Here is a 25,538-nt window from a genome sequence, read left to right as displayed (position 1 = left end):
CACAGGGTTATTTGGTAACCGTGATAGCGTTACGGAGATGTTTAATAAACTCAAGTGGCAGACTCTGCAAGAGAGGCGCTCTGCATCGCGGTGTAGATTGCTCGCCAGGTTTCGAGAGGGTGCGTTTCTGGATGAGGTATCGAATATATTGCTTCCCCCTACTTATACCTCCCGAGGAGATCACGAATGTAAAATTAGAGAGATTAGAGCGCGCACGGAGGCTTTCAGACAGTCATTCTTCCCGCGAACCATACGCGACTGGAACAGGAAAGGGAGGTAATGACAGTGGCACGTAAAATGCCCTCCGCCACACACCTTTGGGTGGCTTGCGGAGTATAAAAAAAATAAATAAATAAATAAAAAAAACTACGCACTTGGCATCAAAAAAACAAAATCAGCATTGTTTTGATGCTTGATTTGACTTTACGACATATTTTTGGATGGAGTGTTGAACATTATGTGATTGCTCTACCATTTTAAATCATTCACTAACCGAGCAGTCACTCGACAACAGCTACAGTTAGCAAATAACGTTGCGAGAATGTAAAAAAACGAACGTCCTGTGACGTGACGTGTTTATTGTTGAAGCGCCGTCAGAGAGACAGTGAACTATTGACTTTGAAAGCCGCTGCGCGAAAGGCGGACAAAAGAAGAACGTTTTAACACATTCTTTTGATGTACGAGATATTCTCGATGAACAGTTACTCACTCTTCTGTCTTTTGTAATTTGTGTCGGACACGCATGTCTTACCACTGTATCATTGTTGTTTACAAAAAATATTATTTTAATGCCATGTGAAAGTGCCATACTGCATAGCAGTAGATTTATGTGAGAAGCTGTATTGTGCGACGTGTATTTGGAAATGTCGAAGGATGTAAGTTCGTTATTTATTGATGGCCATAAATTCAAAGTTGAATGGAACTTCTGTATTGACTAATTATTTAGTACAGAACCTATGTCTCACTACTTCATGACCATACGTATTTAATTTTCTTTTATGTTTCTTCAAATTTTGATGGTTCACTGTCACTAATTGTTTCGTCGAAATCGGACGGAAGTTGCATACGGCGAAATATTTTCTCTGCACCTTATTCTACTGGTACATGCATGATAAACTTCGGTCCCTTAGGAAATTCATTTTGAGCAATCAAATATATATATATATATATATATATATATATATATTCATTTACCCCTCACCAGTAAAGGTATTCAAAACCACTACAATAACTAGTTATGTTTATTGGCCTAAAACACAATAGGTATTCTCTGCAAGTATATTTTCACTGCCGATTATAGCTGTATGTTAACGCACAAAAGTAAACATATTGTTATAATTGGCGCCCAAACAGAGACACGAATTAAAAAACTCGTGTACTGCTCAAAGGAATAAAACTTTTTTTAGTAAGATAGGCAGTGTGGAAATTTTCATAAAGAATTGTAGCTAATCTTGTGCTTTTGATTTGTTTCATGCATCAAACACCACCCAATATCCATCCAGCGAACAACCGAGATAAGGCAGAGAAATTTACGGAAAAGAGATTTTTGGAACAGAATTTGTGCGAAAATCTTGTTGCGTCGCCGAAGGCAATCATCAGCAACGTAAGTTAAAATTTTGTCAGCCGTAGCCAAGCTTCCTTAGTTTCAGCCGTCATTAATCAATCTGTGACGATTTTTAGTAGTTACAGTAGAAAATTTACTTCAAAGCCAGTAGTTTGCATTTAATAGATTGGCCATTTCTTTAACGATTGCTTAAATTCCATTGTCGTGAATTGTATATCAGATTTTTTGAATGTCCACTGCCTGTTCACGGAGCTGACCAGTATTAGTTTCCATTTATTTTGATCCGTGTGCAGCCATACTTTCTTAACGGTCCAGAATAGTCACTTGTTCTCGTGACATGCAACCCGACATTCCGATCTTGTGACGTAGCAGTGACGGTCGACTCGCTGCCAATAAATTACATCTCTGTCGACAGCAGACGGCTGTAGCTCAAACGAACTTCATTGACTTACTGTTTGTAAATAAGGGACCTATGACAAACGATAAAATGTCATCTCTAGATTCAAATGAACAAAATGAAACGAGTGAAGTGTCGCGTCGCTTACGGTCCCGCAGGATAATTGGTAGGGCTGAGACACCAATCGAAACAATTGTAGAAAGTGAAGTAGGAATTGGACTTTGATGTCTCACACCATAATGTTACTGAACTAGACAATGTCAGCACTGTTTCTGCCACTAGTACTAGTAGCCATATACCGGTTACAAAGTAGGCAGGTGAAAGTAATCCAAGGGTACTGACGGCCGATGTATTCAAACATCTACTCAATCAAATAAGTCAAATGATGGAGGAAGAAAATTCCATTAAAAATGATTTAAGAGAAGGAAATCGCCAAATGGTGAATTCCATTAAAAATGATTTAAAAGAAGAAAATCGCCAAATGGTGAATTCCATTCAAAAGGATTTGAAAGACGAAAAGGGTAAAATGAAAGAAGATTTGATGGAGGGAAATAGACAAATATTAGGCTCGCTTGAAGATAAACTTTCCACAGTAAGCGACGAAATAAAAATGTTAGAGAAGACGTAGCCAACGAAGTAGCAAATCATGTTAAGGATGCAGTTTTTCAAATGCGAAGTGGAATAATTTCCTAACTGAATGACACTTTAGCTACCATGCAAAGGGAGACAGCTGACATCCGAGACATAAGCAAGAATCTTGACTCCTCTGTAATCACGGTTACTCATAGATTAGACAGAGTAACTACGCAGTTAGAAAAACTAACCGAGGGAATGTCAAATTTGACTCTGTAAACTGAAACAAAAGTAAAAGAGAGGCTAGATAGGCATGAGAGAGAATTTAGAGAAAAGTATGAGAACTGGATTGCTGGAAAGGACAAATTTGTCGAAAATAAAATGAACAAAGACCTAGTAGAGACAGTGAAAGCAACCACTCTCAGTATCTTGGCAGCTCCTGGAAGCTTCGGAGAACTCGGTAGCATTAGGCGTACCCTTCAGCAAGAAATACCAAATTGGAAGCAAGAGGTAACGGAACAGCTAAATAACCTGAAGGCACAAGTGAGTAGTAGTTCCCGAATACAGAGACCGAATTTTCCTAACTCTCTAGCCTCAGAGGAAGAAGATGAATTATTTCGGCAGTTCCGAATACCTGTTGTATCTAATGAACACACTTCATCACCATATATTTCAGTTAGTCACCGAAACCAAGAATCTGACTCAGTAGCACAAACGATGAAGGAAGAAAGCATGATAAAACATCGTGTTTTTCAAACTTTTAATCCGGAAAACGAAATATACACCCAGTTGTTTTTCTTCGTGGATTCTTTGGTATTTTTCCAAATTGGTGGACCGACAGACAGCGTATCCAATTTGTTACCGGATATATAGTTGGGTTGGCGAATCAGCAATATGGGGAATCGAAATGGTTGATCAGTGTCGATCATATGAGGAGTTTGAGCACTGTTTGCTCAGCAAAGTTTGGAGCGAAAGTGTTCAGAAGCGCCTTCGTAAAGAAGTTTATAACGCGGAAAAATTTGACCCCAGGAATAGTAGCCTGAGAAAGTACTTCGAAAAATATCTTGGCAAAATACGGTTTTGGGATACCTCCATTAAGAGTAAAGATGTAATTATGATCTTCAAGTCTAAATTACCCATATAAATTCATGAAAAGCTGATAGCCATACAAGATGATGATCCAGATACCTTTCTGTCGATATCAGATTCCCTAGACCTGATCTACGAGGACATGAGAGTTGACAAACCGCGGAACACTCCACACTTTTCTTGGGCACAACATTACGAGAGTAACGGCTATGAAAAACCAGGAAATGATTACAAAAACAGTAACGATTGGCAAAACGGAAACAAAGGCAATGGGCATCTGTACAAAAGGAATAGACATAATCAACATAACCGATTCAATCCCGTGTATACCACGACTGGTAACCAGTACGGCACTCAACCGTACAAGCAGAAGTTTGGAAACGGTTTCAGTCGATAAGGTTGGCAACAGCAGAGCGGATCGCAATGGAATGCACCGTACTCGAACGGCCAACATTCAGATTACGGGCAGCAACGAACAGCTCATAACGTCCACTCACACCAACACAACTCCATGCCTAGTAAAAATCAAGCGCATGGAATGTATAGAAACACACAGTTTAACGGCAAGCCACAGTGTGAAGGTGGATTTCACAGTAACAATTCCGGAAATCATAATGGTAATAAAAATCATCAGACCCCGCGAAAGCAGTACAATCCCCCTGTATTTTTCGCGAACGTGCAAGATAGTAACACATATTGGACACAAGAACAAACGCAACAACGCTTTGACACGAGATTTGTACATAATAGTAATTTTGTTCCTCAATGTTGTCATAATGTCAGATTGATCGAACTTCCTAATGATGAAGGCCAATCAAAACCACGCAAACAGGAAAACTAATTTCAGCATCTGAAAGCTCCTTAAGGGATGCTGTGAGACAGAATGGGGGCGACCACTTCGACAAAGAGACTAACCAGACGTACTTGTACTGCGATACAATGACGGAATAGACATGAGAGAAGAATTATTACAAGAGGAAGAGACGACTGACGGTGACGAACCGATACATGACTAAGTGCAAGTTATGACAAAACTTACTATAGCAGGAATTTTGACGACTGTAATCCTAGATACAGGTGCAAATATTAATGCTGTGTCCTTATGTTTCTATAAGAAAATTAGTACATTAATTAAAATTCCAACATTACCGGTCCAAGGATGTTCAATAACAGGAGCCATCGGCTCTCAGACACAATAGGCCAGTATACAAGCTTGGGTACCACTTCAGATTCAATCAATACCAATCAAATGTATTTTTCTCGTTATCAAGAATTTAGCAGTGCCATGTCTCTTGGGAATGGATTTTCTAAGACAATATAGAGCCCGAACAGACCTTTATACTGGCATTTGCACATTGTTGGTACACCAGACAGAAGTAGCACTGGAGTTAGTGAAAGAAAGAGTAAAAAACTTTGGCACTTGTAATAGCATTAGATTACAAAGTATAGGCAGAACTCCTTGTCGTAATCATTTCAACTTGTTCTATTGTAACTGTGATGTATTTAATGATACAATAACAGTCAGTGACTTACCCTCCCCGCAGGAAATAACCAATAAGACCTCGGAATTAACAGAGTTATCTGAAACTCAGCGACAGGAATTATTCAGTTTGTTGTCACAATATATCGAACTGTTTTCCAAACGACCTGGTATTATAAAGGACTATGAATATACTATGGAAGTGGTGCCGCACTAAACTTTCTGTCGGACGACATACCCCATTTCGTTTGCAAGGAGGGAAGCAGTTCGCAATGAAATTAAGAAGATGCTGAGCTGGATAGCCATAATAGAGTCTTCTAATTCGCCATTGACGATTTTGAAACAGGATAACATAGTACGACTCGTACTGACGCGTGAAACATAAATAAAATAATTGTACCAGTACGAACGAGACCTGAAGCGATTGAAGAACACCTGCAGAGATTTTTTGGAATTAAATAGGCCTATTTGAGTAGCATTGATTTGAAGATGTCATATTGGCAAATGAGACTAAATCCTAACTCACGAAAGTATATGGCATTTATCTTCGCCGGCAGATCTTATCAATTTCGGGTCATGCTTTTTGGATTGAATGTTAGTTCTGGAGTATTCATCTCTGCCCTAGTTAATGTGTCTGGAACCGCGTGACCGCTACGGTCGCAGGTTCGAATCCTGCCTCGGGCATGGATGTGCGTGATGTCCTTAGGATAGTTAGGTTTAAGTAGCTCTAAGTTCTAGGGGACTGATGACCACCGATGTTAAGTCCCATAGTGCTCAGAGCCATTTTGAACCTAGTTAATGTTCTTGGTCAAGATCTTCTTGATGAAGTCACTCTCTACGTCGATGATCTTTGAATTGCTACTAAAGCTTGGGAAGGCCACGTTGAACTAATACAGAAAGTGTTTCAGCGATTCCTGGAATACGGAGTCACTTCCAACTTGCAAAAGCCACACTTTGGACGAGCCGAAATGAAATTCTTAGGACACTGAGTCGCGCATGGCTAGTGTTCGTGCCATATCTCATTTGACATCCTGTTTTTACTGTACTACCACCACCTCGTTATGTTAATTTCAATTACTGGTGTCACTGAGTTGCCGCCTTGCCTGCCCGTGAGCGGCAGCAGCGGCGCTTATCGATATAAGCCCTGGCGTATTATCTTTGCTGACTGCTATTACTCCCCGGTTGTCGTGTGTTCGGGTTAGTTCGGATGTGCCAGTGGGTTGGTAGGCACTAGCAGTGCAGTTCGGACCTGGCAGTGTTTGATTAACGACGCGGCAGAAGTTGAGTCGGGGCGCGGCTGCAGTGAGGTCCGGACAGCCATGACTCACCGATGCCTCACTCGAGTGCGGACCATCTTGGTTGGTCGTGGTCGGTCGTCTTGTCGGAAGACGTGTATGTCGGCAGGCGATTGCTTATGGGTTGCCAGCGTGTGCCAACTCGTGATTCGTCCTTGTTATTGCTCAGTCGCTGCCGTTAGTATTGTCTAGTCCTTCGTGCAAGTGTTCGTGAAATTGTGTGTAGCTTGTGATCTCAACTGCTCAGTTACTCTAGTGCTGTCTCCGTACTGATGTGTGGCGGTCGGTCGGTTGGTGTGGATCAGCCAGGAAGTCTCCGCGCTGCGCAATGGGCTGGGCCCGCTGGCGGTCCCTACGCAGCGTCGGAGTGTGTGGGAGCTGTTCCGATTGCTACGAGGTTCGTGGCTCACCGATCCAGGACATCAAAGTTGAGTGGTTATTTAATTACCAAAGCCAGTCTCTTCACACTGTGCCGTTGGTTTTCATGGTTGGCTATTGGGCGTATACCGTGAGCAACAGCGAGTGTTCGAGTTGGCGAAGGTTTGGTCACCATCCGGTGGAGTTTAACTGTATTTTGGTTATTTGAAGTCCGAGTGCACCAGCGGAATTTCCTGCCTTGTAGCCGTTAGCGTTCCGGTTACCTGCTCTGGCCGGTGACGAAAAATTCAGGCGATGTGCTTTCCACACCGTGTTGTCGCTGTCCAACACGTGTGTGTAGTTTTGACAGCGTATGCATACTTGGTTGTGGGTGGCTACGCCTTTTATGTTTTGGCTTTGCAATTCCTTGTGTACTGGTCGAGTGGAAAGCAAGTCGTCTTGAGGTGGGCCCGTTGACTGTCTCTTGGTTGGGTTGCCGACGGATCGGATATAGTTGGGCCGACTACCTGTCTCCTCTAAGTGAACGTTAATATTTCAAGTGCAGACCAACCCCCAGGAACTTCTGAGCGCCGCTGGCTGTACTGCCTTTTCTTATTGGTGCTTGATTGTGTATTTTAAAGGCTCATAGCCGGTGGTTGGAATTTGGATATTTTTAGTTGGGTTTTAAATAATGGGCCTTCAGCCGCTTTAAAATCGAAAGTTCCTTACTTGTGAAGTCTTGCATTGTTTGGGCTTCCTGCCTCATTTAAAATACTTTGGATAAAGCTTTGGGCCTTTTAAAAATTTATCGTAGTTGTGGTTTTTCAATCATGCCGTCTTAAAATTAAAGTTCCTTACTTGCTAAGTCTTGGATTGTTTTGGCCTTCAGCCTCCATTTTTAAAATTATTTAAGGATAAAGCATTGGGCCTTCTACCTTTGAAAATTTATTGCAGTTATGTTTTTAAATCATGGGCCTTCAGCCGTTTTAAAATTAAAATTTCTTACTTATCCAATCTTCGTTTGTTTGAGTCTTCAGCCTCATTTGAAATATTATTTAAGGATAAAACCTTGCGCTTTCTGCCTTTTGAAAATCTCATTCTGGATCTATTGTAGTTGTGTTTTAAATAATCGGACTTCAGCCGTTTTAAAAATTAAAGAGGTTGTGCCCTTAAGCCATAAGGTTGTGTGACATATTCAGTCGATAGTTAAGCTCGGAAATTTGCGCTGTAATGTTTGGGCAACCAAATAAAGTTGTGTGTTCGAGTGTAACTAACAGCCGCTCATTTTTGGCCCCTTTCCACAATTCCAACTACCTGTTCTGTCCCGAGGATTCAACCAGGCATTTCGGACACGTCATTTAATCTGACGGAATCCGTCCTGATCCGGCTAAGCTAAGCGCAATTAAAAATTCTCCTGTTCTGTCTTCAAAACGACATCTTAAAGGTTATCTCGGACTCACTTCGTTCTTCAGAAGATTCTTACGAAAGAAAGTGATGAACAACCCTCATTTATTGAAACTGTTAAATAAAAATACTCAGTGGAAGTGGACTGACGACTGTTTAGGGACATTCCTCGATATCAAAGAAGCTTTGTCAAATAGCAACATTCTTCATCAACCAGGTATGGAAAAGGAATGTTGTGTGCCATCTCATGCAAGTTTTCAGGGGTTAAGCGCATTTCTTTCAGATCCATGAAGCCAATGGAAAACCAGAAATCAGAATAATTAGTTTTGCTAGTAGGGTTCTTACAGAAACTGAAAGATCCTACTCTGTTACCGAATTGGAAGCTCTTGCAGTAATTTGGGCTTTCAAGATTTTCAACTACTACATCAATGGCAAGAAAATCAAAGTTTATTCTGATCATCAGGCTCTTAGTTTTCTTCTGACGTGTAAACTCCTACATCCTCACTTTACGGGGTGGTGTCTTTTTTTGCAGGAATATGATTTCGAAACAATCTATATAAATGGCAAAGATATCATTATTGCAGATGCTCTACCTCGCATGCCTGAAGGCTCTTCTGATAGTACTTAAATTTTGGAACAAATGTCAAATTACAGAATTCCTTTGATGAAGGATCCAATACATCGGAAATATTTTCTTGATCTTTGTAACCAGTTTGTCGAATTGCAGGAACTGATCCAAAGTAGGAGGGTGTGAAATAGATCGTCGAAACTAATCGTACCCATCACATGTGCAGATATTACAAATTGCATAATCAAGTTCTTTTCCACCGAACATCATTGCCATCAGGAAATTGGCTAGTATCCATTCCGCAGGAATATGTAGAACATTTACTCTGGCATACACATAGGGACACTGGTCCAGGAAAGTGTAAGCATAAAATAGCAAAGTACTGCTACATCCTTACCCTTCATAGCAGAATTCATAAGCTCTTGAAACACTGTGTCATTTGTCAAAAGGCAAAATCTTTTAATCTTTCGAATATACTGCCTTAGAGTCCTATCATCACAGAGAAACCAAGACAAATCCTAGGCATAGATTTGGCAGGACCACTCCCACGAGGCCGTGGAGGGCTAAGGTACCTCGTAGCTGTCATCGATCTATTTACCAAACATTTGAGATTGTACGCTATGAGATCTGCAAACACTCAACCAATGATCAATCGTTTAGAACGTGACTACTTTCCTAGTTTCGGAAGACCTGAATCGATTCTCTCAGACATGAGTCTAACTTTGTTTGCAAAAGATGGAGACTTTTCCTTGCTCGTCGTCAAATTAGGCAAATCCTTCTCAAAACTTAGGCCCCAGTCGAACCCGACTTCAAGGAGTTTAATCGTTTCATTTGTAGGTATGGACCAAATCAGCAGACTCGCTGGGTTGACTTTGAGTTACCTATCGAGGAGATTGTGAATAATCTACCGCACCTGCCTACTGGTTTCACTCTGAGTGAGTTGATGTCTTCTGACCAAGAGAAAAATGAATGGGTCAATTCAGTTCCTAAGTGTAACAAAACAAGCGCTAGTTTAGACGCCAGAATAACATTGACCACCCAAGCCAATTTACGCAAGAAGGCATACGACAAACATATTAGTAAGGCGTTAACTTGTAAAGGAGGTATGGACTAATTATTTAGTATAGAACCTATGTCTCGCTACTTCATGACCATACGTATTTAATTTTCTTTTATGTTTCTGCAAATTTTGATGGTTCAGTCACAAATTGTGTCGTCAAAATCGGACAGAAGTTGAATACGGCGAAATATTTTCTCCGCACCTTATCCTACTGGTAAATGCATGATAAACTTCGGTCCCTTAGAAAATTCATATTGATCTATCAAAAAAAAAAAAAAAAAAAAGAAAAGAAAAAAATTATATTTTCAATAGTCATTTACCCCTGACCACTACAATAACTAGTTATGTCTATTGGCCTAAAATACAATATCTATGATTATGTGCATTTCTCTGCAAATATATGTTCACCGCCGTTTATAGTTGTATGTTAACGCACAAAAGTAAACGTATTGTTATAGTGTCGATGACGTCTTCACTGATTTGACTGTTGCTCTGTTTCTGGATCGTAACCATAGCACCATGACTCGTTCATTACCTTTGACAGAAATCTGGATCTGTTTCAAGCTGTTGTTTCAAGGCACGACATGTTTCAACTCGACGTTCCTTATGATTGTCAGTCAGCAGCCGAGGAACGACTTTGACAGCAACGATTTTCATTCCCAAATCTTAGGTTAAAATTCACTGAACCGAGCTCCAAGACAAACCAATAGACTCTGACAGTTGTTAAATTGTCTGTCGATGGTCTGTGAGCACAAACTCTCAATTTTTTTTCAATATTTTTGTCAATTTGGGTAGCTGATGGACGTCCAGAACGGGGTTTGTCATCAATCGACATGTCGCCATTTTTAAATCGTGCAAACCACTCGTACACAACTTTTTTCCGATACCGTCATCTTGGTATGCTGTTTTCAATAGTTTTAGCAGCATTTTCACCGAGTAAAACAAAATTTCACAGCTGTACGTTGTTCATTTAACCTTATCAGCATAACACAGGCGGCACTTAACTGGCAATGATTTGCGCTACACACGCCTAGCGTCAGAAATGTTTACGGTAGTGATGTTTAGAGATGGTGAACAAACTGCCTTGTGATGAGTATTGTTTAGAGATGTTGCTGAAAATATCGTCCATTCGCACTAACGCACAACTGGAACCTGCGTTCTAATGATTGTCTAACACCGTCAAAACAGCGAGGTGTTTCACGAATAATGGTTGTAGCCGCAACTAAGCAATCAGCTTTTCTGAAGGGGGTTGGACCACTTGCACGGAGCCTGGGGCTCTTCAGGTACAGGCGAGTACAAGCACCCTAAGAATTTGCTTCCTGGTTGTCGGTGTGGCACAGTGTGCTGTAATCTACGACATATGTCATTAGGCACTAGTTTCGATATACGATGAAATGTTAAAGAAGACTGTTTCGACCCTATTCAGAGGCAAGTTACATAGCCGGCCGGTGTGGCCAAGCGATTATAGGCGCTCCAGTCTGGAACTGCACTACGGTCGCAGGTTCGAATCCTGCCTCGGGCATGGATGTGTGTAATGTCCATAGGTTAGTTAGGTTTAAGTAGTTCTAAGTTCTAGGGGACTAATGACCTCAGAAGTTAAGTCCCATAATGCTCAGAGCCATTTGAGCAAGTTACATATGACCATTTACATTTGAAAAGTTTTCGATGGTTTTGAGCCACAGCATGAAATATTTTTTGAATGAATAATCCACCATTTGACTGTGTTACTGTATTTACCTTATGTGCTATCTAGATTTCGACTTTCATGCCGTTATCAAATAGAATACTGGAAGTTCCTAGACAACGAATATGTCGTACCTGTTACGGCTTTGGACTGCCTTAACAGATATGATATGTGTAAGAACTTTTAGCATTGTACTTGATAATGGCATAAAATCCGAAATAAATAAAGTAATAAAGCCAAATGGAGGTTTATTCATTCAAAAAAATTTACATGTAAGGACATCATTTTTGTCCAAATTGTTGCCTCTGGGATCTCTAGTTATATCAACACTTCCAACATCCAACAGGGATAAAATAATGTAGTTTTCAAATTACAAGAGACATTTAGCCAATTTCTTGCCGTTACCAGGGAACACAATTAATTTTTTTTTACAATATTTACGTTATTTAAAAGATGCCGATTAGTATGACGAGTATTACATTCTTTTCCATACATCTACAATTTCCAGTGATTGTGACATTTTCTTCATCACTGTAATTTCTGTGCGTAGGACACACGAATTAGAAACCGTCATGTTACTGTCAATTTTGACTGTTTTGAAAACCTTTGCAGTGGCGTCGTCAGTTTTAATTCCTGTCTTCTTCCTCGTTTTCCAATCGATATTTAAAATTAATTGGCCAAACTGGCGGCCAGGGAACTCTGCGTCTTCTCGATGCTTTTGTACTAAAGGGAACATTTGCAAGGGCTTTTGATATGAATGTGTTTTTTCCTCGGTTACATCCTTCCGAGACGTTGTTAGTGCGATGGCGCCTATTTCTTGGCAGGTGCTCGTTATCCAGCCATTCATCCACAAAATAGTCGTACAAGTCCTGAAGCTTTTGGTTTCCAGGTGTGTTCTCCTGAATACACAGCCACCACTATCTTACATTCCCAGAGGAAGGTGTGCTAGAGTTGAATACATTCTTATGACAGCGAATCTCTTCATTTTCTAAGCCCGAACAAGGCCGCAGTACTAAATTTGTTTCCACATACGCTGACTAAAACGATAATTGCAACCCGCAATCTCTGTTTCAGGAAAGAAATTTGTTGTTGATTGGACGATAGCAATTGCGAAATCCTCCATAAGAGACGCTGGATTCATTGCAGGGATCTTGGATTTAATAACTCTTAAAAAACGATTACATGTTTCTCGGTTTGGGTTCGGGAGCAAAGCATAGATAGCTGACCCAGTGTTTGTTTCCTCCCAAGTATTTCTAAGATCAGCGTCAAGTACAAACAACTGTACAAACTGCTTGCTCGAACTCTGGAACGTCCCCATCACAAAGAATGATTCACAGGTTAATAAACATCATGTTCTGTTTTCGCTGGCAAATACCAATATTCTTTCACTCGATCCTCTATTGTCATTTTTAAGTAAAAGTTTGCTGCCATCGTTCATCAGTAAATATTTTTTTTAAAAGATATTCCTCCAGCATCAATCAGATCTTGTGTGGGTGCCATATATTTTCGCCTAATGCTATGCAGCAGTCGTTTCGCACTTCTGTGTGACGGTAACGATGTTATTAACTCCTATCCTCGGTTAAACAGCTGTCCCTCGTCTTCAGCTTAAATTGATGAAATCATAGTATCTGTTTCTTTTACAAGCTTCTCTGCAATTGCAAAATGTTTCCACACTTCATTTGTCGTTTCGTCTGGAAGACCACCATGGCTAACTTCGCCTAAATGTATGGTCCTTTAAGTGGATATTCTTCCTTTGCACTTACTGTTTGTATAGTTTTCACAAAGCCAATATGTTACATCTTCTTTGTTAGTATAGTTCACAAAATGCTGATGCCCGTTGAATATCAATAAACTCCGTTGGTAGTCACGGTGAACTCCGATGCCAACATTAAGAGCACGGAACACTACTTGCCAGTCAGAGATCAACTACAGTACTGAACTCTGGAAGAAAGCCACTCCTCACAACCTTTTTAGTATGTCAGTAAACTGAGGCGCGGGCAGTGTTCTTAAAGCAGTTAGCGGACTGCAGGTGGTAGGTGACAGTCCCTGCTTCTGCAGCAGCTCGTTCCGAGGTACTACAAGCTCAAGTGTCTCGAGCGCCGTGAAAATGTCGACATATTCCATCCCCGTCCAGTCGTCACAAACTCTTCAGAAGTATCTACGGTTCTAGGCACTTCAGTCTGGAACCGCGCGACTGCTTCGGTCGCAGGTTCGAATCCTGCCTCGGGCATGGGTGTGTGTGATGTCCTTAGGTTAGTTAGGTTTAAGTAGTTCTAAGTTCTAGGGGACTTATGACCTCAGCTGTTGAGTCCCATAGTGCTCAGAGCCATTTTGAAGTATCTACTGTCGTCTCATACAGCAAACGCTTCTTCTTCACCCACAAAGAGAAATCCATATGATGTCAGCAACATCTCTAAAACAATACTGATCACACGTCAGTCTGAATACCATCAGTGAACATCAGTAGTGTCAAAACTTTCTATGCTCCTGCGTCAGTATTGTCACATGAAAGGGGGTTCTTCTTGTCTCCTCTAAACTCTTTAAAATGTGTACATAGTTTTTTCTACGCATTATATAATATTAGTAGCCGTGGAAATAGTCTCATCGGTCATTAATACTCTGCAGTCCTATACAGGAGGGACGGTCTATTCGTTTCTGTTTCGCACGGGTCGGTCACTGCTCCGTGCCGCATGGCTTTCTACTTAGCTGAGGCGACTCAACTAAGCGGCGAACCGGTTACGATAGACTCTGTAACCCGGAGGCCACACAGTCCGCCCGCCTCTGCAGTAGAGGTCGGTAACACGGGCCGCCGCTCGACACGGAAGTGTGCTGCTGCTGGAAGCAGTCTCCGTCGCCATAACAGACGCAGTCAGACGGCACGTGTTGCTGTGGGACTACGGCGACTCTGGGAGCAACAGCCCGTGGCGCAAGAAGGCGGTCGATTACGCGCCTAAGCGCCTGACTATTGGCTTAACACGCGGCTGGCTCTTCCTTTTGGGTGTAATTGGTTTACTGGCAAGAGTCCGGCGACTATCGACCGAGCGAGCCCGCGACGCGCTGCCTCTGCTACACCGACAGGGAGGGACTCCCCGTTTGCGGGCCGAGCAGGCAGCCAAAGAGGTAGCTCGGACGTTGCGCTTGATAATAGTAGCAAGGCTCAGGAAAAGTCGAGACACGCTCGTAAGATCTGTCGACCTGGAAAAAAGTGTTCGAGGGCGTGCTGGAAGGTAATTCCTCCGAATTTTTTTTATGTGAAAACTCTTTAAGCATTTTAAACAAAGCATTAACATTCTACACCTTTATTCGTGTCTACATATTTGGAACCCTCTGCCGCCAGGGGCCACCGAATTGTAGCGTGGTAACATGGCTGTGTGTAACGTAACTATGTCGGCGCATGAGAGACCCTCAGGAAACCGAAAGCCGTCTCTTTCAGCATGACAGAGTCGGACACACGACCGCTGCGACGTCTGCAACAACCGACCCTTTGGCTTTGTTGTCATCGATCATCCTCTGTACAATCACAGTCTAATACGCGTAGTCACGACCCTCTCTGGTGCAGAAGTTACTGCCGTTTCACAGATGTAGCGACACGCTGAAAATGTAGCGAACAAAACTCTGCTTTGTTGGGTACATATTTGACGTTTTTCCGCAAAAGGTCAGGTCTTCTAGCGCTTACTAGCAATTTTTTCTTACTAAAGGGAAACAACTTTATTCAGTACATATCTGTATGTGACAAGAGAATTATGAGTAAACTGTACCATAATGTACAGTTTCGTACGTCGCAGAGTCGTTAGGAAATTAAACAATGACAAATGTGGTGCCATGTTTTAGTTATTGTCGATGCCGATGGCGCTGTACACACTCCCTATAGTAAAAACTATGTTGCAGATCAATATAAACGTTAGTATTCGCACTCATCCGATACCGTATTCAGAAGTGTCGCTTGGTTAACAAAGACAAGACGGAGTGTCGCGACTGTGGTCCCGATTTGGCCCCCTCCGATTTTCATCATTTCCAAAAGTTATATAACACCTTCGAGGACTTTACCTTGATAGTGATGAAGAGGTCCAAGTAGAAGTGAGTTTCTGACTCCGTCAATGAAGTCAAGCATTCTACAGTGACAGTACCAACTAACTGGTCTCTTGGGAGAAATGTGTTCGTCGCCAGCGTGACTATTGCGCTGTCCCTCCTCTCGTGACGTAAACTACAGTCTGCCTGCGAGTAATTAATTAACAACCGTATATTAATAATTTTTACTTATGGACCGTCTGACAGCAACTGAATAAAACACCATTTTAGTGCCATACGCGTTTCACCTTTATTTTCTGCATGGCATCATCAGTGGCCTGGAATATGTACATATGTTAGCTATTTAATTTACATTTTTGTCACTCTGCCGAGAGGTTATAAACAGTTCTGGTGGTTGGTATTTCCTATTCAGTAGTAATGTCTTGAACTGTACTTACAGGTTGCGTGGACAATTTCTTACATATTACGCTCCTGTTGCATTATTGGTGTTATTCTCCTTCTTATGAATGCCAATTTGCGGTTTTTTCCCCATTCCACAGCACTATGAACTGAACGCTTGTCTCAATGCAATGTTTTGGTTTCTGTTGCCGACTGTCAAATGTTTTTACCAAAGATCGAATGTTATTGCCAAACTTTCGAGTGTAATTATTGAAGTATCTGTGATCTGTTCGTGTGTGTGTGTGTGTGTGTGTGTGTGTGTGTGTGTGTGTGTGTGGTGTGTGTGTGCGTATTTTGGAGTGGTATAAATTAATTAATGGATACTGTCTCCTATTTGTAGTATAGTTGCTGGTGTGACCGTTTGTCGCGACGCCACAGATGCAAATCGTAGTATAACCAGGAGCCAGATAAACCCCCAATAATACCTATATAAATCAATTCTTCTTCTGTTTAAATACGATTCTTCTAGAGCAGATCCTTTTCGCTAGCCAGAAGTAGACTTATGAACAATTTGGACGTATAATGTCGAATTTCGTTCGTGGGAAAAGTTTGAAATTTTGTGAAACAAACGAAGACTCTGTATATCGACGTTTGAACAACACTAAAATCGCTGGTGTCAATGTCCTCTTTCACGTACTTTTGTAGTGAAAGTATTCAACGTTATGCCTTTTCGTGAGTACGAAAAGTCTTGAAATAACTCACTTCAAATGATACCATTAACTCCGCCTCGTGAATACAGTACACATCAGCTATGGATCGCAGTCAAAGATAAGGTTCAAATGGTTCAAATGGCCCTGAGCACTATGGGACTTAACTTCTGAGGTCATCAGTCCCCTAGAACTTAGAACTACTTAAACCTAACTAACCTAAGGACATCACACACATCCATGCCCGAGGCAGGATTCGGACCTGCGACCGTCGCGGTTCCAGACTGTAGCGCCTTTAACCGCTTGGCCACCACGGCCGGCAAAGATAAGGCTCCTGCTAATAATCAGATTATCAAATCTTACTCCGATATGAATTATAAATGGATTACAAGGCACCAGCACTCCACCAAAAGTCATAATTAGATCGTACTTCTTCAACACCGCCTAAGTGCAATTAATAATTTTATTCGGTTTACTCGGCGTAACTGGCATGCATTCAATTCCTCTGACCGTCAGGTCACTATTAAGCTGGCTAAACAAGCATTAACAGTTCGCAAAACTTAATCAGAATTCAGTACGCAATGAATACTGAAGTGCAAAATAATCAATCTAAATCTTCGAATAATAACTGTCAGAGACATTGTTACACTTCCGAGCCTGTTCAGTGCGTAAGAGCTCTGTCATTTAACTGTCAGTTTAAGCTCCTAATGATTTCCTCCGACTTATAAGTATAGTCATCTAAAGTTGCATTGCTAATCTTCATGCAATTAGAAAAATCTCAAATTAAAGATTGCCATACCAAACATTTCTAGCAACTGAACTATCTTAATATGTCTTTTCAGCACTTACTACGCAGAAATCAAACAGCATGTCGGACATCCAGTATACAATTTTATGTTCATTTATTTGCAAGGAATCTTCAATAATTAAATACAGTTTCGACAATGTCTTCTAAGTCGCCTGCCGCCCGCTGGCCGTCGGTTGGACCCCAAGAGCGTCCGGTACACACGCTGCCGCGTCGAGCTCAGTCGTGAGTCACGAAACAAATATAAAACCAATATTTTCAGTACAGCAACTCACATACAATCTATAATACAAAATTACAACATATATTCCTGCTTGTCTGGCGTCGCTCACCGGAACCTATCAGTGTTTGTCACGATGCATCTTAAAACACTATACTATACTGTGAAATACACAGACGTGAAGAACAGAAAGTTAATAACACATGTTTCATTTAAAAATCATTAGAGTTTTCAGATACAAAATTCGGAGGCATTACTTTGCATCACACCTTCGCAAACTGGTGAAAGACGTTCACAATATTTAGAAAAATAGGACTGAGTTATAAGGGAGAGACGGATGATATACTATATATACAAGAACCATGAGGAAACAAGAAGACTGAAAGACCAAGAAAGTTCTCGAATAAAAAAAGGTAAGATAGGAATGTAGTCTTTCGCCCCTACTGTTCATTCATAGATCGAAGAATCAATGTCTGATGTACAAGAAAGGTTCAAGACCGGGATTAAAATTCAAAGTGAAAGAATATAAATTACAAGATTCGCTGATGACACTGTTATCCTCAGAGAAAGGGGAGAAGAATACAGGAGTTCTTAAAATAGAATGAACAATCTAATTAGTACGGGATATAGATTGCAACTAAACCGAAGAAAGATAAAAGCAATTAGGAGTAGCAGAAATAAAATTAGCGATAAACTTAGCATAAAAATTGGAGGCGACGAACTGGACAAAGTTAAGGAATTCTGCTACCGATGAAGCAAAATAATACACGGAGCACAAGGCAAAGAGGACGTAAAAATCGACTAGTACTGGCACACAGAGCATTCCTGGCCAAAAGAGGTCTACAGGTATCAACTTAATCTGAGGAAGAAATTTCTGAGAATGTGCGTTTGGAGCGCAGAATTATACGGTAGTGAACAATGGACTGTGGGAAGTCAGACAAGATGAGAATCGAAGCGCTTGATATGTCATGCTATGAAAGACAGTTGAAAATTGGGTGAACTGATAAAATATGAGAAGGCACCGAGCAGAATCGGTGAGGAAAGGAGCTTATGCAGAATGCTGACACTAAGAAGGGACAGGACGACAGAACATCTGGTAAGACTGCAGGGAATAATTTACATGGTACTAGAGGGATCTGTAAAGTGGAAAAAAGAAAAAGAAAAAAAAACTGCACGTAAAGATAGACATTGGAATATATCCAAGAAATAATTGAGGACGTAGGAGACAAGTGCTACTTTGAGATGAATTCTTGTCGGACACTATCAAACCAGTCAGAAGATCGACGACTCAAAAAAATAATTAAAGTTATTGATTGTAAGGTAACTACGGCCAGTTTTGCTGCGAGAGACGGAACCCTTCTACGTTCACTGTACGCCTACATCTAACGGAAGCAACGCCGTGATAACATTTAGGAGACCCGTTTGCGTTTCTTAGATAACTGCTGTCCGTATTTAGTTCACGGTCAAAAATACTAGTCTGCAGTGGCAACATAAAACACACAATTCAACAGTGCTTGGCTATGCCATATGTGGGGAAAAAATAATGCTCATTTCTGTCAGATTTCGCAGCTTGTGCAGACTTACGAGTGTTTTTTCCTTACTGTCAATACGTATTGGCTAGCAAGGAAGTTGAGGTACTGTCAATAGTTTTTGGACGGCAGAACAGACGTCTGTTGAGTTGAGTTGAATTCCAGATTCTACAGCGTCTGATAAACATACAGGGCGAAGATTATACAGACGGTCGAGAATGTAAAGTGACTACTTCGAGATGGAGACCTAATCTTCAAACAGGAAAGCTCAGATTTTTTTTAAAAACTGGAATTCGCAGCTTACAACTTACAGCAAGAACTGTGGCTGGAATGAACTGCTGAAAGCGTCGACCGCTGGTCTCCAAGACGTTTTACGACTGAACTCTGGGTTCGAAATTTCGATTTCTGTCACACGTTAATTATGACAGGGCTGGTCTACAGTAACTGCTGGTGCAGTAGTGCTTGTGGTATTGCACAGAGATTGCGGTGTTCACCAAAGTCGGCAGCGCACATCTGTACCACAGACATTAGCGACGTCTCGCTACAATCCGCAACGACGAATGGGAGAGGCTGAAGAAGAAACGCCCTCTCTCAACGCGGCAGCACCCTCGCACAGAGGTCAATATAGAGCAGAGAATAGACGTGCTCTGCCTCAGTTCTTAATGTCAGCTGAAGCAGTCAACAACATGGAGTAGGAATAAAGAGTTATTCATGTCTCAGATGGAAATGTACTTTTGTAAATGCTGAACACTGTACTTCAAGAGAAGAATCTGTAATGCTTTAAGGCCAGGATCTCATTCAAATGAGCAAAAAATAGCCAAAGTATGGAAATTTTTTTGAGATAATGAAAAGTCCTACAAAGGATATGTTTCGGTATTATGATTGACCATACTTTTAACTTTATTTTAGATTTTCAATACGAAAATACAAAATGGCTCCCGTACTTACGGTTTGCGAATTTGAAGCAAGCAGATTGCATGTGGTGTATCCCCACAGGAGTTACCTGAAATCAAAAATGTATAACATCAGTCGATGCTACATTAAATTTATGAAAGTGAATACCTAACCACGATGAAATTACCTTAAATTTAACGATTTGGTGCTAACGCGAACTTTGAGTTCGATTTTTGGGGATTTGTTACACTCTTTATGGCTTTACAAAAAATAGTTAATATTAACAAATTTCATTTATTATAGGCATAAGCTCCCCTTTCGGGGGGTCAAAGGTAGAAGTTAATAGGCTGAACTGTTTCTATTTTATACTGCACGCAGGTTTTGAAAAATCGTTTCTCGAGAAAAACCTGTTTATCGTTTAGGGGAAAATTTTGTGTGTATTACTGTATTAGTTCAATATGCATAAAAACTACATGTTATTATATATTTTTGATATCGCTGAAACAAATCTGAAATGACGTTTTCAAAATTCAAAATGGCTAATCGAATATGGCGGACCAAAACTTATGTTTTGACCAATTTTGACCAAAATTTGTCCAAAAATTAGTGTTTTCGTGACTTTCGTTTAGTCTGCAATTCCGGGACCTATACCAACCCTTCCTCTAACTCGAATTGTTTCTGGAGAGCAATTCCCTCGTTCTCCTTAACGAGAGAAGCCGATGTGTCTGAGCTGGGTATGCTGCTTTCGGCAGCATGCACACGTTGTTCGTCAGCTTTCTCGGCGAATACGTTTGCATGCATACTGCATAACAGATCATTTTGTGAACCTGCGTCACGGCACGACATGTTTTCTACCTGAGCTGGGCGTCTCCGGCTGATTGCGTCCCATGGCGGCCGTGAGGCAGCTTCGAACAATAAGCTGTAAAACTTTTGTGACGCACGGATTAAAATATGTTTTCGTCCCAACATTCTAGACACATATACCTTTCGAAAAATGCAATAAAAAATCGAATTTTGGATCATTTTGAACGAGAACGTGGCCTTAATAGTCGCTGACAATTATCAAGCCCTCTTATGGCAAAGGATAATATCAACTTAAGTGGATCTTTTTGTCATTCATGTAATAAAGTCAAGTAATATTATATATGTTGTAGTTAAGATAAACCATCTCCCAGAGCAAACAAAGAACCCGCAGTTACAGCCGTATGATCGCAGTTTCGTCTGGTCATAACACTACTCTCCACAAAGCGTCGTGCTTAAACTGGGTTCACTTTGCTGGGCACTTGGAACCGACTTATTGCAGTGGAAAGTCGTCAGGAGCCTCACTGGCTTCCACGTGATGTGCGTTCGTTGGAGCTGAGCTCAGTGCAGCTGTGCAGTTTCTAGTCGTGACTCCTGGCTGGACATACTGGTACAAAGTTCACAAAAATACCTCTACATGGTGAACGTTAATATAACCGACAAACTGCAGGGACAGGTTCCTGATTGGATATGGAGGAAAAAAGGTCCTATGTACGTGTACCCGGAAATGGATAGTTGCCACGTTAGATGGCGCTGGCGAATAACAGTTCCTCTGACCACTTGTCGTGGGTTCCTTGTGTGTTGCAGACTGTGTGACTGAAATAGCTTACTGTAAGAAGCAGTGAGCCATGCTTGGCTCACGATTGTGACCTGTCCTTCGTGCAATTCTGAAACGGGAGAATATTTTTTTAATTTTCTGTTAATGTCTTCTGGCGCCACTAACCTTGCTCACCTTCGCTGACCGTGACTGGCAGCACCAACATTATCGATAGTAGGTTCGTGTTACTATCTGTGGAGCGACCGCGAGTATTTCTGGGTTCTGCTCTGACAGGAACGAGGCGATGTGACGGAGTCGATGGAGTGAGTCGGTGCAGTGAGTCGGCAGAGTGGCTCGGAAGGCAGACTGTCGAATGTTAGTCAGTCGGCTCTGAGTCTGAGTCCCCTTTGGGTTGTGGACTGCGTCGGGTTCGTCGTTACTTTTCTGTCGGACGAGTTGGCAGTCAGTAGCAAGCAGGTCCGCACGGTGCAAGTACGCGCCGGGATCGTGGTCAACGCAGACGGAAGGCCGTTGGTTGGTCGGTCGGCCGGCTGGTCGTTGGATGGCGACATGTGGTCTGCTGAGCACTGACACCAATATCAATCGGGGAAGAGTTGGCAGCCAGCAACGGTCGGATCCGTATGGTATTAGCATTCGCCAGGACCGCTGTTGGAGAAAGTGGGCTGCCGTTGGTCGTTTGCTCGGCCGGTCGTCTGTCTCGACAATGTCTTGGATCCTCAGGACGGACACCATATTCCGAGTTGGGATGTGGTTGGACCTTGTTGGTTAGTTGGAACTCAGTAGCGACGTAGTGTCCACAGCGCGAAGCCAGAAGGAGGCTTTTGGCGGCGGGCACGCTCTGTTGCATTTGGAGGCGCTAGCTATGTGAGCGACTTTTAGTTTTCCTCCGAAGCAGGATCCTCAAGTTGAGTAATTAGTTGCCTGTTCTTAAAACTCGACTGTTACGATTTCTTCGCTTTTGTGGATTGTTCTTTCCTCAGCCGTTGACGCGTGTGATAACAAGTGGTGTATGTTGTTGCCTAGAACCCGCAGCCTTCTTCCGTAGTGATTTGACAGTTGTGACTTCTGTTTTCTGTATTCTTTTAACCCTAGGATGCATATACAGGGCCTCTGAGGCCCTTGTCTGTCTTCATTTTTAAAAATTCTGTAATTTTTTGTTTGATTTCAAACTGCTCTCCAGTACTCTTTCACTAACACTGTGACATTCCTCCTATCAAGTCTGAACGAGATACCTTTTTAAGTTTTTTGTATAATTCAATATGTTTACCCATACACCGTGAATGCATAAGCAGGGCTTCAGAAGCCCTCACACATTTATAAATGTTGTTCAGCCTATATTGTCTTCAACATTTGTTTGGGAGCAGTTATTAATTCAACAATATTGTTACGAGTATGACTCGTTTAGTGCTGCAGAAGCTGCTGTCCCTATTAGAGAATTATTCTTGGATGAAAAGGCAAATCCTACATATAAGGCCACCATGTCAGTAACTAGTTTCGAGGATATAAGGAGACTGATTAGATTTGATGACAGGCGTACTTGTGAAGCCTGATCTGCAGATGACAAACTTGTAGCTGTTCGCTATGTATGGGAACTATTTCTTGACAAGTGTCGAAATAGAATGATTCCCAGTGTTTTGCTCACAATTTACGAACAGCTAGTCCCATTCCGTGGAAGATGCAGCTTCACCCAGTATATGCCCTCTAAACCAGCCAAGTATGGCATAAAAATATTTTGGTTACGTGATGCTACATCTGCATATGCTTTAGACGGAATTGTTTACACGGGAAGGAAGCCCCACGAACCTATTCAGAAAAATCTTTGATTGAATGTGGTGAAAGATCCTGCTAAAAGCATTGAAGGATCATCAAAAAATATTACTGTTGACAACTTCTTTACTACTGTGCAACTGGCAGAAGAGATGCTTCGGAAGCAAATTACAGTGGTGGGAACAATCAAACAAAATAAACCAGAAATTCCTAATGAGATGAAACCATCTGCCTCAAGAGCGATTCATTCCTCTTTGTTTGCATTTAGAGGTGACATTACAATGGTGAGTTATGTTCCCAAAAAGAAAAAGTCTGTAGTTCTCATTAGCACAACGCATCACGACAGAAACATTGATGAAACTCATGCAAAAAAGAAACCAGATATAATAAAGTTCTATAACTCTGCGAACGGTGGAGTAGACCAAATGGACCAGAAAATTCGTTATTACACTTGCAAGAGACAAACAAGATGATGTCCATTTGCACTATGGATGAATATGATGAACGTCGCAGCAATGAACAGTGAAATTTTATTTTCCGCCCAACATCTGACATACCATAGTGGAAGAAGTGATAAAAGGTGTTTGTTCCTAAGAGATTTAGCAGAGGAAATGGTAAGACCACTAATGGAACTTCGTATTCAGATCCCTAATCTTCCAAAGAAAATTGTTGATGCCATGCAAAGATGTGGTGTTCAAAAAGATGTCATATTGCCGAACCATATACCTGTTTCAGGAAAAAGAAGATGCAACTATTGCCCATATAATAAACACAGGAAAAGTGCTATGACATGCATTAAGTGTAAAACCAACATTTGTAAGGAACGTAGTGGCGTTCTTTGTGCTTCTTGTCACATGTTGAAAACTAAGAAAAATGCAATTTTATGTGAACAATGAATAAAGACTTTTTGTGAAAATATTGCCTATATACATAATATTGTGAATAATGAGTATGTTTTAATTGAAGAAATTGGTTGTAATAAATGTTATAAAATGTAAACTGCAAATTATAGCTAAATTAATAAAATTATTTGTATATGTTGTATGTAAATGGATGTAACTAATAAAAATTCACACTCAGAGCTTTTTTAAAAAATTAATAAAATGTTAATCAGGCCCACCAGATCCTGTTACTGTATCTTAGGAATCTTTCAATGACAAAAAATTTGACAAAAATAAATTTAACTCCAAATAATGATAACATGAAGGGAGGAAAACCTTAAATTAAGGCAGGGCCTTGGAGGCCCTGCATATGCATTCATGTGTGTTTTCGGCACCATGCATCCTAGGGTTAAACTTGTCTTGAGTGATGTTTGATGCCTTGATCTCGGTGAGGTCGTGTCCAAAGTTACAGGTATCTTGGTTTGCTCGTCATCGGCCGATATTTTCTATTATTTGTGCAGTTGGATGTGACGGTTGGAAATCGGTCAGATTGTCGGTCGGTCGTGAACCGTCCCTGGGTTGTCCTGCCTTCTCTTAAGCCTTGCCTGCCTGTCCCACTTCACTACATCCTCAAGGGACCTTCTCAGGCCGATCCTGCAGTGTTTTCTGAACACCACTTGACGTTGTTTTAATTTATGTTTTCCCCTTTTTTTAATTTTCTGAGTACTGTGCTTAGCCTTCTCTAGTGTATTAATAGTGTTTTAACTGATTGAAATTAGCCCTTCAGCCGAGTTTGTTTTGAAATTTGCGGCTTTGAGCCGTAATGTGCAAAATCCTGTCTGTAAGGTTTCTCTTTAATTATCTTGAATTCTTAATATGGACTTCAGCCGTACTCTGTAAGTGCTCATCTTAAGGTTTATCTACACTAAGCAAATTCAAAAGGATGTAGGTTGCAGTTAGTACTGGGAGATGAAGAAGCTTGCACAGGATAGAGTAGCATGGAGAGCTGCATCAAACCAGTCTCAGGACTGAAGACTACAACAACAAGGTTTGTCTTTAATTATTTTGAATAATTGTTTGGGTCTTGACCCGTCAATATATTTCAAGTTTCTTAACATGGTTTTCTGCTGTACTGTGTAAGTCCTTGTCTTTAAAGGTTGTCATTTATTATGTTCAAATATTATTGGTCTTTCAGCCGAGGAATTAATTTAAATTTTCCTTAATATGGCTTTTATCCAGAATTGGTAAATGCTTGCCTTTTAAAGAATTTCCTTTGTT

At 41.2% G+C, this 25,538-nt stretch overlaps 1 long non-coding RNA gene across 1 annotated transcript in view; it reads left to right on the top strand.

Annotated features, from left to right (window-relative positions):
• Nucleotides 1-1,494: 1,494 nt before the first annotated feature.
• The window catches only part of LOC124623212, a 71,259-nt gene continuing 47,215 nt past the window's right edge, over nt 1,495-25,538 (top strand). The window contains exon 1 of the long non-coding RNA XR_006980685.1: nt 1,495-1,603. This is a non-coding gene — a long non-coding RNA (uncharacterized LOC124623212). The remainder of the gene's footprint in view (nt 1,604-25,538) is intronic.

Source organism: Schistocerca americana, chromosome 1, assembly GCF_021461395.2.
Source record: "Schistocerca americana isolate TAMUIC-IGC-003095 chromosome 1, iqSchAmer2.1, whole genome shotgun sequence".
NCBI lineage: Eukaryota > Metazoa > Arthropoda > Insecta > Orthoptera > Acrididae > Schistocerca > Schistocerca americana.
Note: the sequence above shows the minus strand (reverse complement) of the source record. Positions and strands in the feature narration are given on the sequence as shown.